Below are 15,449 nucleotides of genomic sequence, written 5' to 3' on the forward strand. Positions count from 1 at the left end.
CTAAAGACTGGTCATCCATGAGGTGCTGTGGGCCATCAGCAGCAGCAGAATTGTATTCCACCGCAATCTGTGACCTCATGGCCCAGCATATCCCTCTCTCTACCATTACCATCAAGCCAGGTAACCAACCTTGGTTCAATGAGGAATTTAGAAGAGCAAGCCATGAACAGCACCAGGCGTACCTAAAAGCTACAACACGGGGACTACATGCATGCTAAACACTGAAAACAGCATGTTATAAACAGAGTTAAGCGATGCCACAATGGTGGTGGACAATTAAACAACTAACGGGCGGAGGCGACTCCATGATCATCCCCAACCTCAACAACGGCGGAGCCCAGCATGGAAGTGCAAAAGGCAAGGCTGATGCACTCTCAACCTTCTTCAGCTAGAAGCGCCGAGCAGATGCTCCATATCAGCCTCCTCCTAAGATCCTCACCATCACAAAAGCCAGTCTGCAGCCAGTTCGGTTCACTCCACGTGATATCAAGAACAAACTGAGTGCACTGGATACAGCAAAGGCTATGGGTCCCGACAATAGCTCGGCTGTAATGCTGTGTAGACTTGTGCTTCAGAACTAACCGTGTCTCTAGCCAAGCTGTTCCAGTGCAGCTGCAGCACTGGCATCTACCTGACAATGTGGAAAACTGCCCAGGTATGTCCTGTCCACAGAAAGCTGAACATCTAATCCAGCCAATTACTGCCCCATCAGCCTACTCTCAATCATCAGCGAAGTGATGGAAGGGTATCGTTGACAGCGCTATCAAAATGGTACTTACTCACCAGTAATGGTGATGCTCAGTTTGGGTTCCATCAGGACCACTCTGCTCCAGACCTCATTTCAGCCTTGGTCCAAACATGAGAAAAAGAGCTGAATTACAGAAGTGAGGTGAGAGTTACTGCCCTTGACATCAAGGCAGCATTTGACCGAGTGTGGCACTAAGGAGTTCTGGTAAAATAAAATTAGTGGGAATCGGGGAAAACTCTCCACTGGTTGGAGTCTCATACCTAGCACAAAGGAAAATGGTTGTGGTTGTTGGAGGCCAATCATCTCAGCCCCAAGACATCACTGCAGGAGTTCCTCAGGGCAGTGTCCTAGGCCCAATCATCTTCAGTTGCTTCATTAATAACCTACCCTCCACCGTAAGTTCAGAAGTGGGGGTGTTCCCTGATTGCACAGTGTTCAGTTCCATTCGCAATTCCTCAGCTAATGAAGCAGTCCATGCTCGCATGCAGCAAGACCTGGACAACATCCAGGCTTGGGCTGATGAGTGGCAAGTAACATTTGTGCCTCGCAAATGCCAGGCAATGAAAAAGAAAAGAAAGACTTGCATTTATTTAACGTCTTTCATGACCACTGGACATCTCAAAGCGCTTTACAGCCAATGAAATACTTTGAGTGTAGTAACTTGTAATGTGGGAAATGCGGCAGCCATTTTGAGCACAGCAAGCTCCCACAAACAGCAATGTGATAATGAACAGATAATCTGTTTTTGTTATGTTGATTGAGGGATAAATATCAGCCAGGACACTGGGAATAACTCTTCCGCGAAATAGTGCCATGGGATCTTTTACGTCTCATCCAAAAGACGGCACTTCCGACTGTGCAGCAGTCCTTCAGTACTGCACTGGAGTGTCGGCCTAAATTTTTGTGCTCAAGTCCCATCTCCAACAAGAGAGAGGCTAACCACCTCCCCATTGTTGAATCCTCCACCATCAACATCCTGGGAGGAGTCACCATTGACCAGAAACTTAACTGGACTAGTCACATAAATACTGTGGAAGAGACAGAAACCTTCATCGCATTTAAAAGGTACTTGGATATGCACTTGAAGTGCCATAACCTGCAGACTATGGACCGAGAGCTGGAAAGTGGTATTAGGCTGGGTAGCTCTTTATCGGCCGGCACAGACATGATGAGCCAAGTGGCCTCCTTCTGTGCTACAAATTTCTATGATTGTATGAGCACCTCCCAAACCCACAACCTCTACCACCTAGAAAGACAAAGCTGCAGGGGCATGGGAATTCTTCCCCTTCAAGTTCCCTTCCCAAGTCGCACACCATCCCAAATTGGAAATGTATTGCCGTTCCTTCATCATCACTGGGTCAAAATCCTGGATCTCCCTACCTACCAGCATTGTGGGAGTACTGTCACCACATGGACTGCAGCGGTTCAAGAAGGCGGCTCGCCACCATTTTCTCGAGGGCACTTGAGAAGGTGCAATAAATGCTGGTCTTGCCAGCAACACCCACATCCCATGAATGAATAAAAAAAAAATTCAAATGTTTTTAAACACAAAAAATTCACATTATTCATTAATTTAATGAAGCAACACAAATGACACAGCAGAGCATGAACTTAGTGCACAAAATATTTGAATAATCAGATCATTCAAATTAACTGGCTTCAAATTAAGATGAATAGACAGAGTATTACAGGTTTAATGTGGTTTGAAAGGAAGAGTGTTTTTTTTCCACACTGGTGGTGAAATTTGTGACCTCAAGTCATGCAACTTGGCATAAATGACCCAAGTACAAAATAAGTAAAAACAAGTTAACTATTTGCATCATGAACAACTTGTAATATTAACATCAGAATGTTTTACTAGAATTGACATTGTAGGCTGGATTTTCAGGAGTCCCGCCTGGTGGCAACAGGACAGTAGGGATCTAATAATCATGGGAAAAGAATTACCATTGTGTTGACGGTGCTGCTGGTGCCATTTTCCCAGGATCCTTGGGTTGGACAACTAAATGCAACAGTGGCCTCACAATGATATTTAAATCTATGGCACGATTAGGACCGCAATGTAATTTTTGGTAGGCAAAATGTAAATAGCAGTGATGGGTGTGCCCAAGCAGCACTTCTTGGCATTGAAGGCCGGACTGGGCATTTATGAGCAGTATTGAATGGGGCAAGCCATGGCACACAAAACTGATCAGTACTTGTGCAAATACTGTATTAAGATTTCAATGCTGTGAAAGGATTTGGAACCCGAGTAGCGACTACTAGTGATTTTTTTTTTGGCAGATCAGGGAGGGAGGGTGAGAAGAGGACTTGGAGTCATTTTTGCAACCTACTTCTGGGCAAAAGGAGGAGGAGGAGGAGGAGGAGGAGCAGCAGCAGCGGCGATGAGAGCATGCTGGAGTTGCAACAAGTCCTGTCAGAGTTGCGCACAGGCGACCGTAACCCTACACATTGCCAGCAGCCTATAGCCTATAGACTACGGCTTCCAATAGACGAAAATTCAGAACTAACTCCTTCACATCACCCCTGCATTAACAGTCTTTCAACATTAATTCAATTAACCCTCCACATTGCAAGAACATGCCCCCCCCTCTACTCTGACCACCATTTCCACAGATGCAACCTGCATTGCTATCTCAATGTAACCTTTGCAATAGTCAAACTTACATGTTATAATTTTTAATGCCTTCACACGGTGACATGACATAAACCAGTTTCACCTTGTTGTTTTCCCGTGGTGCTCCTCTTAAATGTTTTCTTTCCTATTCTCATGCTCCCCCAGTAGCTTCAGCAGGGATATGTGGAAATCCACTGATGTTCAAGTAGAAGTCCATGACACGTTTGAACTTTGAGGGCCCAGTGCCCGGTTGGAGACTGCGACATCTTGGATACTGCCGGGGGCAGTCTGGCCCAGCTGTCTTTTTTGCATCTTTGCCAGCACTAGTTCAGTAGGTGTCAAAGGAGCAGATATGCAGTCATCCTGAGAGAGGGCAGCAAATGCCCATTGAGCTACTGCCAGTCCCATGAGCCTGCAGGACCTCACTCCTAATAATTAGCGTGAGAGCAGACCATGCTCTTATCCATATGATCCACTAGCATTTTGAAGCTGGTGGATACTGAGGACAATTTGCTGTGGCTTGCTTCCGCCTCATCCTCACCAATGCTTCTGGTGGCTCTCTGGCCCATTGTCTGCATCCTCTGCCATCTAACTTACCCCCCTTCCCCATCTCCCTGGTTCAGGTGCCTCCCTATTGTTGTGCACCATCTTGTTCTGAGGGTATGAGGCGTGAATTGGCTGAGATGGATTGGCGAATGATACTTAAGGGGTTGACTGTGGATGGGCAATGGCAGACATTTAGAGACCGCATGGATGAACTACAACAATTGTACATTCCTGTCTGGCATAGAAATAAAAAAGGGAAGGTGGCTCAACCGTGGCTATCAAGGGAAATCAGGGATAGTATTAAAGCCAAGGAAGTGGCATACAAATTGGCCAGAAATAGCAGCGAACCTGGGGACTGGGAGAAATTTAGAACTCAGCAGAGGAGGACAAAGGGTTTGATTAGGGCAGGGAAAATGGAGTATGAGAAGAAGCTTGCAGGGAACATTAAGACGGATTGCAAAAGTTTCTATAGATATGTAAAGAGAAAAAGGTTAGTAAAGACAAATGTAGGTCCCCTGCAGTCAGAATCAGGGGAAGTCATAACGGGGAACAAAGAAATGGCGGACCAATTGAACAAGTACTTTGGTTCGGTATTCACGAAGGAGGACACGAACAACCTTCCGGTTATAAAAGGGGTCGGGGGGTCTAGTAAGGAGGAGGAACTGAGGGAAATCCTTATTAGCCGGGAAATTGTGTTGGGGAAATTGATGGGATTGAAGGCCGATAAATCCCCAGGGCCTGATGGACTGCATCCCAGAGTACTTAAGGAGGTGGCCTTGGAAATAGTGGATGCGTTGACAGTCATTTTCCAACATTCCATTGACTCTGGATCAGTTCCTATGGAGTGGAGGGTAGCCAATGTAACCCCACTTTTTAAAAAAGGAGGGAGAGAGAAAACAGGGAATTATAGACCGGTCAGCCTGACATCGGTAGTGGGTAAAATGATGGAATCAATTATTAAGGATGTCATAGCAGTGCATTTGGAAAGAGGTGACATGATAGGTCCAAGTCAGCATGGATTTGTGAAAGGGAAATCATGCTTGACAAATCTTCTGGAATTTTTTGAGGATGTTTCCAGTAGAGTGGATAAGGGAGAACCAGTTGATGTGGTGTATTTGGACTTTCAGAAGGCGTTCGACAAGGTTCCACACAAGAGATTGATGTGCAAAGTTAGAGCACATGGGATTGGGGGTAGTGTACTGACATGGATTGAGAACTGGTTGTCAGACAGGAAGCAAAGAGTAGGAGTAAATGGGTACTTTTCAGAATGGCAGGCAGTGACGAGTGGGGTACCGCAAGGTTCTGTGCTGGGGCCCCAGCTGTTTACACTGTACATTAATGATTTAGATGAGGGGATTAAATGTAGTATCTCCAAATTTGCGGATGACACTAAGTTGGGTGGCAGTGTGAGCTGCGAGGAGGATGCTGTGAGGCTGCAGAGCGACTTGGATAGGTTAGGTGAGTGGGCAAATGCATGGCAGATGAAGTATAATGTGGATAAATGTGAGGTTATCCACTTTGGTGGTAAAAACAGAGAGACAGACTATTATCTGAATGGTGACAGATTAGGAAAAGGGGAGGTGCAAAGAGACCTGGGTGTCATGGTACATCAGTCATTGAAGGTTGGCATGCAGGTGCAGCAGGCGGTTAAGAAAGCAAATGGCATGTTGGCCTTCATAGCAAGGGGATTTGAGTACAGGGGCAGGGAGGTGTTGCTACAGTTGTACAGGGCATTGGTGAGGCCACACCTGGAGTATTGTGTACAGTTTTGGTCTCCTAACCTGAGGAAGGACATTCTTGCTATTGAGGGAGTGCAGCGAAGGTTCACCAGACTGATTCCCGGGATGGCGGGACTGACCTATCAAGAAAGACTGGATCAACTGGGCTTGTATTCATTGGAGTTCAGAAGAATGAGAGGGGACCTCATAGAAACATATAAAATTCTGACGGGGTTAGACAGGTTAGATGCAGGAAGAATGTTCCCAATGTTGGGGAAGTCCAGAACCAGAGGTCACAGTCTAAGGATAAGGGGTAAGCCATTTAGGACCGAGATGCGGAGGAACTTCTTCACCCAGAGAGTGGTGAACCTGTGGAATTCTCTACCACAGAAAGTTGTTGAGGCCAATTCACTAAATATATTCAAAAAGGAGTTAGATGAGGTCCTTACTGCTAGGGGGATCAAGGGGTATGGCGAGAAAGCAGGAATGGGGTACTGAAGTTGAATATTCAGCCATGAACTCATTGAATGGCGGTGCAGGCTAGAAGGGCCGAATGGCCTACTCCTGCACCTATTTTCTATGTTTCTATGTTTCTATGTTTCTATGTTTCTGCAGAAAGACTTGCAAAATGTTGGTATTTCATTACTGTAATGTACTGTTCAGCTGTATGAGGCTTCTTCATCTAGAGAGCATTCCAAGAGGGAGAGCAGCACGTTTATAGAAGGTGCTCTTGTGCAAGAGAACGGCTATAGTGAGAAAAGAGTGAAAGCCCTTGTGAGCAGGTGAATCCAGACAGCTGTTTGTGATTGTTGTAAGGGCATGAGAGGCAGGTGAGTGTCTGTTTGTGATGAGAGCTGCTGCTGTGTGGCCTGTAGTGATTGGAGAAGAAGCATGCAGAGTGTATGTGGGGATGGAGTGGAAAAAAATTGTTATGGAAAGGTGTGACTCATTTGAATGAAGACCTGCAGCTCACCTTTGCTCTCATGGGCAGATCATCAGGCCTCTTTCTGCACTGAAGCCATGCAGGGGTAATGCTGCACATGCTCACTACCTCGGTAGCCTCCTTCTAGGACTGCAGCTGGGTATGTTTTTGGAATCCTGGTGCCATCCTGGGAAGAAGAAATGCCTCCTCTCTTGCAAATGCTCCACCATACCTCCACTGCGATGTCACTGAAACATGGAGTTTTTGTCCTCCACATTCTGTACACAACTGCAAGATGGTGTTATCCCCCTCTGTGGTGAAATACAGCCCTTCCCACAACATGGCTGAATCATGCGGCACCTATGCCAATTAGAACAAGTGATGTTCAGTCTCTACCTGGATCTGGAGAAATGCCTTGCACTTTGGGGCTCACTCCACCCTGTCTGGCAACAGATCTACTGATTTGTGGATTTGTAGAAATGACCCAAGCCAACCTGACCACTAATATGTAAACAAAAAAAACTCTTTCCAAACCCCAAACTTAACTAATCCCCAGAACCCAAGAGCAATCAAGTTGTCTCAAACTCTGACCCCAATTGCTCCAGCAATAGCACAGTTATACAGGGAAATCTGGGTATATCGCTGTATTCCTCTCGAGCACCATGCAATCAAAATGTGCCATGTCTTCATAAAATACAGATGTGAACGTATATTTTTGAAAATACTACCATTACTGTTGAGTTGGCTAGTGACGTTGTGGCATCTTACCAATTTGTTCCAGTCCTTCACATTCAATCATACTAATAACAGTCAAGCCTCCATCATTGCATAGGCAGCTACTGACATTTTCAAGTAAAATGCTTCCAAGGTCTGCCGTCTACCATATCTGTATCAATTTGTCACTTGGTCCCCAATTGACCAGGTTGTCCTCAGTTCTTGACCTTACTGACCTCACATGTTTAGTACATGAAGTGCTTCCATGCATGCTGTTGTTTCATTGTAGGTCTTGTCCAGGATGTAACTTTGGATGGTTAGATTTACATTACTTAGAACCATGCCTTGGCACCGTAGCTGCCTGTTCTACCATTTTCCAGATTCCTCCATCACCATCCCTGGGTATGTCCTGTCCCAGAGGCAGAACAGACCAACACGGTATACAGTTGGGAGGGAGTGGCCATGGGAGTCCTCAACATTGACTCCAGACCCCATGAAGTCCCATGGCTTCAGGTCAAGCATGGGCAAGGAAACCTCCTGCTGATTATCACCTACCGTCCTCTCTCAGCTGATGAATCAGTACTCCTCCATGTTGAACACCACTTGGAATAAGCACTGAGGGCAGCAAAGGTGTAGAATGTCCTCTCGGTGGGGGACTTCAATGTCCATCACCAAAAGTAGCTAGGTAGCACCACTACTGACCGAGCTGTGCAAGTCCTGAAGGACATAGCTGCCAGACTAAGACTATGGTGAGAGAACCAACACGAGGGAAAAACCGACTTGACCTCATCCTCACTAGACTACCTGTCGCAGATGCATCTGTCCATGATGATATTGACAGCAGTGGCCACCGCACAGTCCTTGTGGAGATGGAAGTCCCATCTTCACACTGAGGACATCTTCCATCGTGTTGTGTGGCACTACCACCATGTGAAATGTGATGGATTCAGAATTGATCTAGCAGCTCTAAACTGGGCATCCATGAATCACTGTGAGCCATCAGTAGTAGAATTGTATTCCACCACAATCTGTAACCTCATGGCCTGGCATATCCCTCACTCTACCATTACCATCACGCCAGGGGACCAACCCTGGATCAATGAAGAGTTCAGAAGAGTATGCCAGGAGCAGCATCAGGCGTACCTAAAAATGAGGTGCCAATTTGGGGAAGCTACAACATAGGACTATATACATGCTAAAGAGCGGAAGCAGCATGCTATAGATAGAGCTAAGCAGTCCCACAATCAACGAATCCAATCAAAGCTCTGCAGTCCTGCCACATTCAGTCGTAAATGGTGGTGGGCAATTAAACAAGTAACCCAGGAGGAGGAGACTCCACGAATATCCCCATTCTCAATGATGGCGGAACCCTGCACGCGGGTGTGAAAGACTAGGCTGAAGCTTTTGCAACCATCTTCAGCCGAATGGATGATCCATATATCAGCCTGCTTCTGTGGTCCCCACCATCACAAAATCAAGTCTTCAGCCAATTCGATTCACTCCACGTAATGTCAAGAAATAGCTGAGCACACTGGATACAGCAATGGCTATGGGCCTCGACAACATCCCGGCTGTTGTGCTGAAGACTTGTGCTCCAGAACTAGCCGCGCCTCTAGCCAAGCTGTTCCAGTACAGCTACAACATTGGTATCTACCCAACAATGTGGAAAAACTGCCCAGCTATGTCCTATCCACAAAAAGCAGGACAAATCCAATCCGGCCAATTACCGCCCCTCAGTTTACTTTCAATCATCATCAAAGTGATGGGAGTTGTCATCGACAGTGCTATCAAGCGGCACTTACTCACCAATAAATTGCTCACTAATGCTCAGTTTGGGTTCTGCCAGGACTACATGGCTCCAGACCTCATTACAGCCTTGGTCTAAACATGGACAAAAGAGCTGAATTCCAGAGGTGAGTCGAGTGTGGCATCAAGGAGCCCTAATAAAATTGAAGTCAATGGGAATCAGGGACATCTCTCCCCTGGCTGGAGTCATACCTGGCACAAAGGAAGATGGCTATAGTTGTTGGTCAGTCATCTCAGCCCCAGGACATCATTGCAGGAGTTCCTCAGGGCAGTATCTAAGCCCAACCATCTTCAGCTGCTTCATAAATGACCTTCCCTCCATCTTTCACTGATAATTGCAGTGTTTAGTTCCATTTGCAACTCCTCAGATAATGGGAGTTCCTTCATCACGGACTGCAGAGGTGTAAAAAAGTGTCTCACCACCACCTTGCCAGTGATGCCCACGTCCCTGGAACCAATTAAATGTTTTTTTTAATGGAACTATTGTGCAAAGCTAGGTCTTGATGAAAGGCGTCTGATGGTGGGTACCTACCTAACTGAAAAGAGAATGCCAAAAATATCCTTGTTTAACCAATCATTCACCATGGCAGGCCACTTTTCTGCAAATTGGTGGTAGATCAATGCCAATAAGTGCATAAAGATTGAGTACTGGAGTAGTCATAATCAGTTTCTACCTCCAGTGTTCTGACATGCTTGGATCAGCTCCAGAACGATTAGCAAATTGATGTTGCTTAAGTTTTTTTTAAACTTTAATTTAAGTCAGAAAGAAGCATAGTGACCATTATATGCTATTTTGAGGTGAAACATGAGCAATAATTCTTCTGATGCAGGGTATACTGTAAGATGTACAAACTTAAAATACTGTGTAGTTTGAGAGATGACACCACTTTGAAATAACAGTTTAGCAGCTATAGCAGGAAGTTAAAATTCTTGCTGTTCTTAAAAACAACTGCTTGCTGTGATACTGCTTTGTATTTTGGTACAATACTACTACAAACTCTTGCGGCTGGATTTTCAGGTCATTTGCAACCAGGTTTTCGCCATGTTTTGACCCCCCGCGGCAAAAAATGGTCACTTTTTCCGGCGGCACTTAGAAGCACTGCCGGGGAAAGCTGCACCGGGTGTGCGACGGCTCGCATTGTGACACCGGCACAAGTTTTGTCAATCACCCTACCCGTACGCCGCGAAACGCCCCCCCCCCCCCCCCCCCCAAATGATCGCCAGGGAAAACACAGCGGTGCAGCCCTGCAGGCAGCGGTGACTTGGATACACTGTTTAAAAAAAAAAAGGTAAGTTAAAATTTTGATTTTTTTATATATTTTTGCAGCGATTTGTGTGGTAGGGCGTTGGCAATGTTTTTTTGAAAGTTTTTGTGAATTTTTTTTTCTCGCTCCCTAGGCCCCTCTGAGTGCTCCCAGCCCCGCACAAAAGCTGTCGATGATCCCATGTTTGCGCCTCAAAACTAGTACAATGCTTCCCTTTGCGCTGTGTCCTAGGCGCTAGGCCCAAATTACGAAAGTTACTCCACAAAGCGCAAACTTTAATCGAGCGGTACATTTCCCGCCCAGCCTCTATTTTTGCCGCGAAAACGGCAAAGCCGAAAAATCCAGCCCTTGGTTTCAGTGGTGTCAGTCGCTCGGTGTGCAATCTGAGCATTTTTTATGGGAGTTGAATTACACTGCCTTCTATCTCCTCATAACAATAGTGTAACCCAGAGCTGTAACAACAGTATACCCTCGTGATCTGAACTGGATATTCGTGTCTTTTGGACATTGTTTCTTCAATTTCTCTTAAGGCAAACCTAGCAAGCACTTGGTGAGACAAGGCTTGATATAAATGAATAAGTTGTTTTATTTCACATCAAGGTGAACATACAGAACAGCTGTTGTGATCGGGCACCTTAATTCAATCATTACAACTTATCTTCTCCGCTTTGCTTGATTTAAACAAGATGAATGCTAACCTTCCTCACCATTTATAACTTCTTAGGACTGGATTTTGATCATCATTTCTGCCGAGTTTTTGAGTGGTATTCATATTTTTTTGTGTAATATCACCCATTGCAATTTTGATCAAAGTGTACCGCCGGCAGTTTTGAAATACTGCTGGGGAGCAGACCGCTGGCATGCAACACTTAAAAAAAACACTTCCCCCAAGTTTGATGGTAGCAGTGATCTGTACGTGGGGGGAAAAAAACACTAAGGACATAAGAACCTAAGAAATAGGAGCAAGAGTAGGCTATACGGCCCCTCGAGCCTGCTCCGCTATTCAATAAGATCATGACTGATCTGATCATGGACTCAGCTCCACTTCCTCGCCCGCTCCCCATAACCCCTTATCCCTTTATCGTTTAAGAAACTGTCTATTTCTGTCTTAAATTTATTCAGTGTCCCAGCTTCCACAGCTCTCTGAGGCAGCGAATTCCATATATTAACAACCCTCTGAGAGAAGAAATTTCTCCTCATCTCTGTTTTAAATGTGTGGCCCCTTATTCTAAGATCATGCCCTCTAGGTCTAGTCTCCCCCATCAGTGGAAACATCCTCTCTGCATCCACCTTGTTAAGCCCCCTCATAATCTTACATGTCTCAATAAGATCTCATTCTTTTGAATTCCAGTGAGTAGAGGCCCAACCTACTCAACCTTTCCTCATAAGTCAACCACCTCATCCCCGGAATCAACCTAGTGAACCTTCTCTGAACTGCGTCCAAAGCAAGTATATCCTTTCATAAATATGGAAACCAAAACTGCACGCAGTATTCCAGGTGTAGCCTCACCAAAACCTTGTATAGCTGTAGCAAGACTTCCCTGCTTTTATACTCCATCCTCTTTGCAATAAAGGCCAAGATGCCATTGGCCTTCCTGATCACTTGCTATACCTGCATACTATCCTTTTGTGTTTCATGCACAAGTACCCCCAGGTCCCGCTGTACTTGCGGCACTTTGCAATCTTTCTCCATTTAAATAATAACTTGCTCTTTGATTTTTTTTTTGCCAAAGTGCATGGCCTCACACTTTCCAACATTGTACTCCATCTGCCAAATTTTTGCCCACTCACTTAGCCTGTCTATGTCCTTTTGCAGATTTTTTTGTGTCTTCCTCACACATTGCTTTTCCTCCCATCTTTGTATCATCAGCAAACTTGGTTACGTTACACTCAGTCCCTTCTTCCAAGTCGTTAATATAGATTGTAAATATTTGGGGTCCCAGCACTGATCTCTGCGGTACCCCACTAGTTACTGGTTGCGAACCAGAGAATGAACCATTTATCCCGACTCTGTCAGTTAGCCATTCCTCTATCCATGCTAATATATTACCCCCAATCCCGTGAACTTTTATTAAGGAGAATCAGCCAGAGCAGCAGTTCGATCAGCGGTAAAAATGAAACCCTGCAAAAAAAAAATGGTAAGTTAAAGTTTTTTTTAATTCTTTTGCAGCATTTCAGTGCAGAATGGTCCTGTGAATGTTTTCCAATTTTTTTTTTTTGTTTGAAAAATATTTTTCATGTTTTTCCTCCCTCCTCGGCCCAACTCGCAGCCTCAGTCTAAACCTTTCTAGAACACCACTGAATTTGACCAGGATCGCATTTTCCGCCAAAAATCCACGTGGAACATTGATTTTTGCCCGCCGGGTGGATTTTTAAAAATATGTTGATCAAATTTCTGATGATCTTAATTAAAAAATCATAGCTTTTTTTCTGGTGGTAATCCGATGGTGGTGGTTTTTCACCAAAATTCGGCCCCGTGTCTCTACGAAAGACCTCGCACTTTCTCTTTAAAAAGCTGACTGCAGCTGTATTTTTGTGATTTATCTCCTTCCATTTACAGACGGACAAGGATCAAAGATTATCAAACAAAATGGGTGTGAGGTGTTGTCAGATTACCAAGACAAACTAACAAATTGCTTATTATTTGGTCTTTGGGGAAAATAACTTTCATTAGAATATTAAGCATCTTTGTATCTAGGTGCCTTTTTCACTTTAAAAACCCAGCATTAAAAGTAACTCTTTCTGAATGTATGTGAAAAAATTGTCAGAAAATGCTGAAACATTACAGGTGCTTTATGCTATTCAAACAGTTCAAAATGAAACGATGGCAAGTTATATTATCCTGCAGTTTCAGTGAAGTTCCTTATTTTGAAGAAGAGCAATATATTGGATGATCATGTCAGGGGATGGTGGCTTGAGAGATTGCACCAATGATATTTTCTCATGCATATGCGCAAGCTGAGTTCTGTAATGTTGAATAGAAACTGGATATTTCCTGAGAGTGAGTGAAGAAAGGAAAATTTAATGTATACTTTAGCATGCTCTTTCAAAGAACCGGCACAGGTACCAGGGTCCGAATGTGCTGAATCATTCTATGATTCTATGATTATACTTAATGTTTTTAGAGACAGATATGGGGCAGCTTGAAAATATGATGGACCATGAATTGCATGTGGTATATGGAATGTGGGAATAAAAGTCGTGCGGCGTCCACCATATTGGTAAAAGAAGAAAGGCGCCCAGGGCTTGCGTCTGAAATAGGCTTTAGTTCCTTTGCATATGCAAATAGGAGACCTAATGCCTGTTAGAGGTCCCATTTGTAAAATTATCCTGCGCTGAAGGAACCGCTGCAGGTTGCCACCAAACGGCTTCTTTTTTTTTTTAAGTACTTGCCTGAATGTGGAGCAGTTCTGAAGACTATTGCCAGCCCTCGGTCCCGCCTGATTGTTGCCCTTCCTATCCCGATTGCTGCTCCCTAGTCACTTCCTCATTGGATCCCTCCTCGTTTCTCTGCACGCCCCTCCCCCCCCCCCCCCCCCCACAATCCCAGGATCTACCTGAGGGCCACTGTCAGTGATGCAATGGCCCAAAAATTGAAATGATCTTCAGCACGCTGCCTGAGGACTCCTAGCAGGCGTCTGCAGCTCACCAGCCTCATGTAAATGAGGCCTGAGACCCAATATCAAGTGGGCTTTGGGCCTAACCGTTTCATTGCATGGATCGTTCCCTGCGCCCAATTCATGCTGGCTAATTTCTAAGCCAGTATCGCATCTCGGCCTTTTGGCTAAGATCAAGTGTAGTATCTGTTCTTATCAGTTTAATATCCCCTATCTGGGGACCAAATATTAAATTGATTTTTGGAACAGGGAGATGGAACAGGGGCTTGCTCCGTCCACTCCATGCACCGACCTGGTATTGCAGTGTTTCCAGGAACGGTGCAGCTTCCCCTCTCGGCCTTTTGGCTAAGATCAAATGTAGTAGCGCAAAGTGATCTTTGGCGCTGGAGTTGATCTGACAAGAATGAACAAAAAAAAATCTAAGCCAGTGTGTTTACAATTCAAGGGCTGGCCAATGTGGAATTTGGTTCTAATGTACTGTGTAAATATGAGAGTGCAGCACACACGATTCTCCTCCGCAGACCAGGCGCCCAGTACAGTATAAGTTGCTTGAAACAAATTACTGGCCTGTCTAAGCAGGGAGAAAGATCAGATAAAACACCTCTCGACAGGCCAATTAATGCATTGTGCCATTTTGTTTATGAACAGGGTTGCAGTCTTCAGTGTCAGTACTGTACTATCAGTGCAGCATTGCATTATTTGTTTGAGTAAAGCACGAGTGCCGGCACTCGCAACCTCCATGTCTTAATCATCTAGAAAGAGGTGCTCCTACTCTCTCCCCTCCCCCACCAAAACAAATATGCACAGACCGCTTAGCTGTTCAGAACTTCCCACGGGATGTGTTATGAAAACATTACTGACCATGATTTAGGTTTAGTACCTGAGGAAGATCGTGGATGGATTTCAGTGGCCTTGGCCCTTATGCCTACGATTCACTCTATGCCAGCACTTCAGCTCAGTCAATAATATGTCATTTGTGCATGCGCTGTATCTTTGCTTCAATAAATATTGGTAAAAGTGTGCAGTAAGCAGTTTTTAGATTAGATAATTCCAGTTTAAATTTCTCCAGAATTCACTTTATTCTGGAAAGCATTTTGAGTTTCCAATTTTTGTGTGTGCTAAGGGTGTGGAAGCGGGTCATCCTCTATATGAGGGACTGCCTAATACTACTACTACTACTGTATATTGTGCATAGACAGCGACTAATGTGCCTACTCCAAATATTATATCAATGTATAGAAAAAGAATTTCTAATTCTCAAATTTTCCAGGTAAGTGGATATTAATTTAGTGTAATTTAATGGTGGTATTAATGAATAATGAAGCATTTGTAGAGCAAGACATTTAGCATGGCAGGCACAAAGTGTAGCAGAGTGTTAAAGCAACCACTGTTATTGTCAGAATCCTGAAACACACGTGCCTTGGAATTTCTTAATACAATAGATCAGAGGTTATGAAAAGCAATCATTATGTGCTGTCAAAAATATTGGAAGAAAA

General features: G+C 44.6%; 1 protein-coding gene and 1 non-coding gene across 9 annotated transcripts in view; both read left to right on the forward strand.

Annotated features, from left to right (window-relative positions):
• Nucleotides 1-15,449, forward strand: part of LOC139268607 (guanine nucleotide-binding protein G(I)/G(S)/G(O) subunit gamma-12) — a 213,817-nt gene that overhangs the window by 180,611 nt on the left and 17,757 nt on the right. The window lies entirely within an intron of this gene.
• Nucleotides 14,101-14,282, forward strand: LOC139269862 (U2 spliceosomal RNA). The gene has a single exon (XR_011594352.1). It is a non-coding gene; the product is annotated as a U2 spliceosomal RNA (small nuclear RNA).

This window comes from Pristiophorus japonicus, chromosome 8, assembly GCF_044704955.1.
Source record: "Pristiophorus japonicus isolate sPriJap1 chromosome 8, sPriJap1.hap1, whole genome shotgun sequence".
NCBI lineage: Eukaryota > Metazoa > Chordata > Chondrichthyes > Pristiophoridae > Pristiophorus > Pristiophorus japonicus.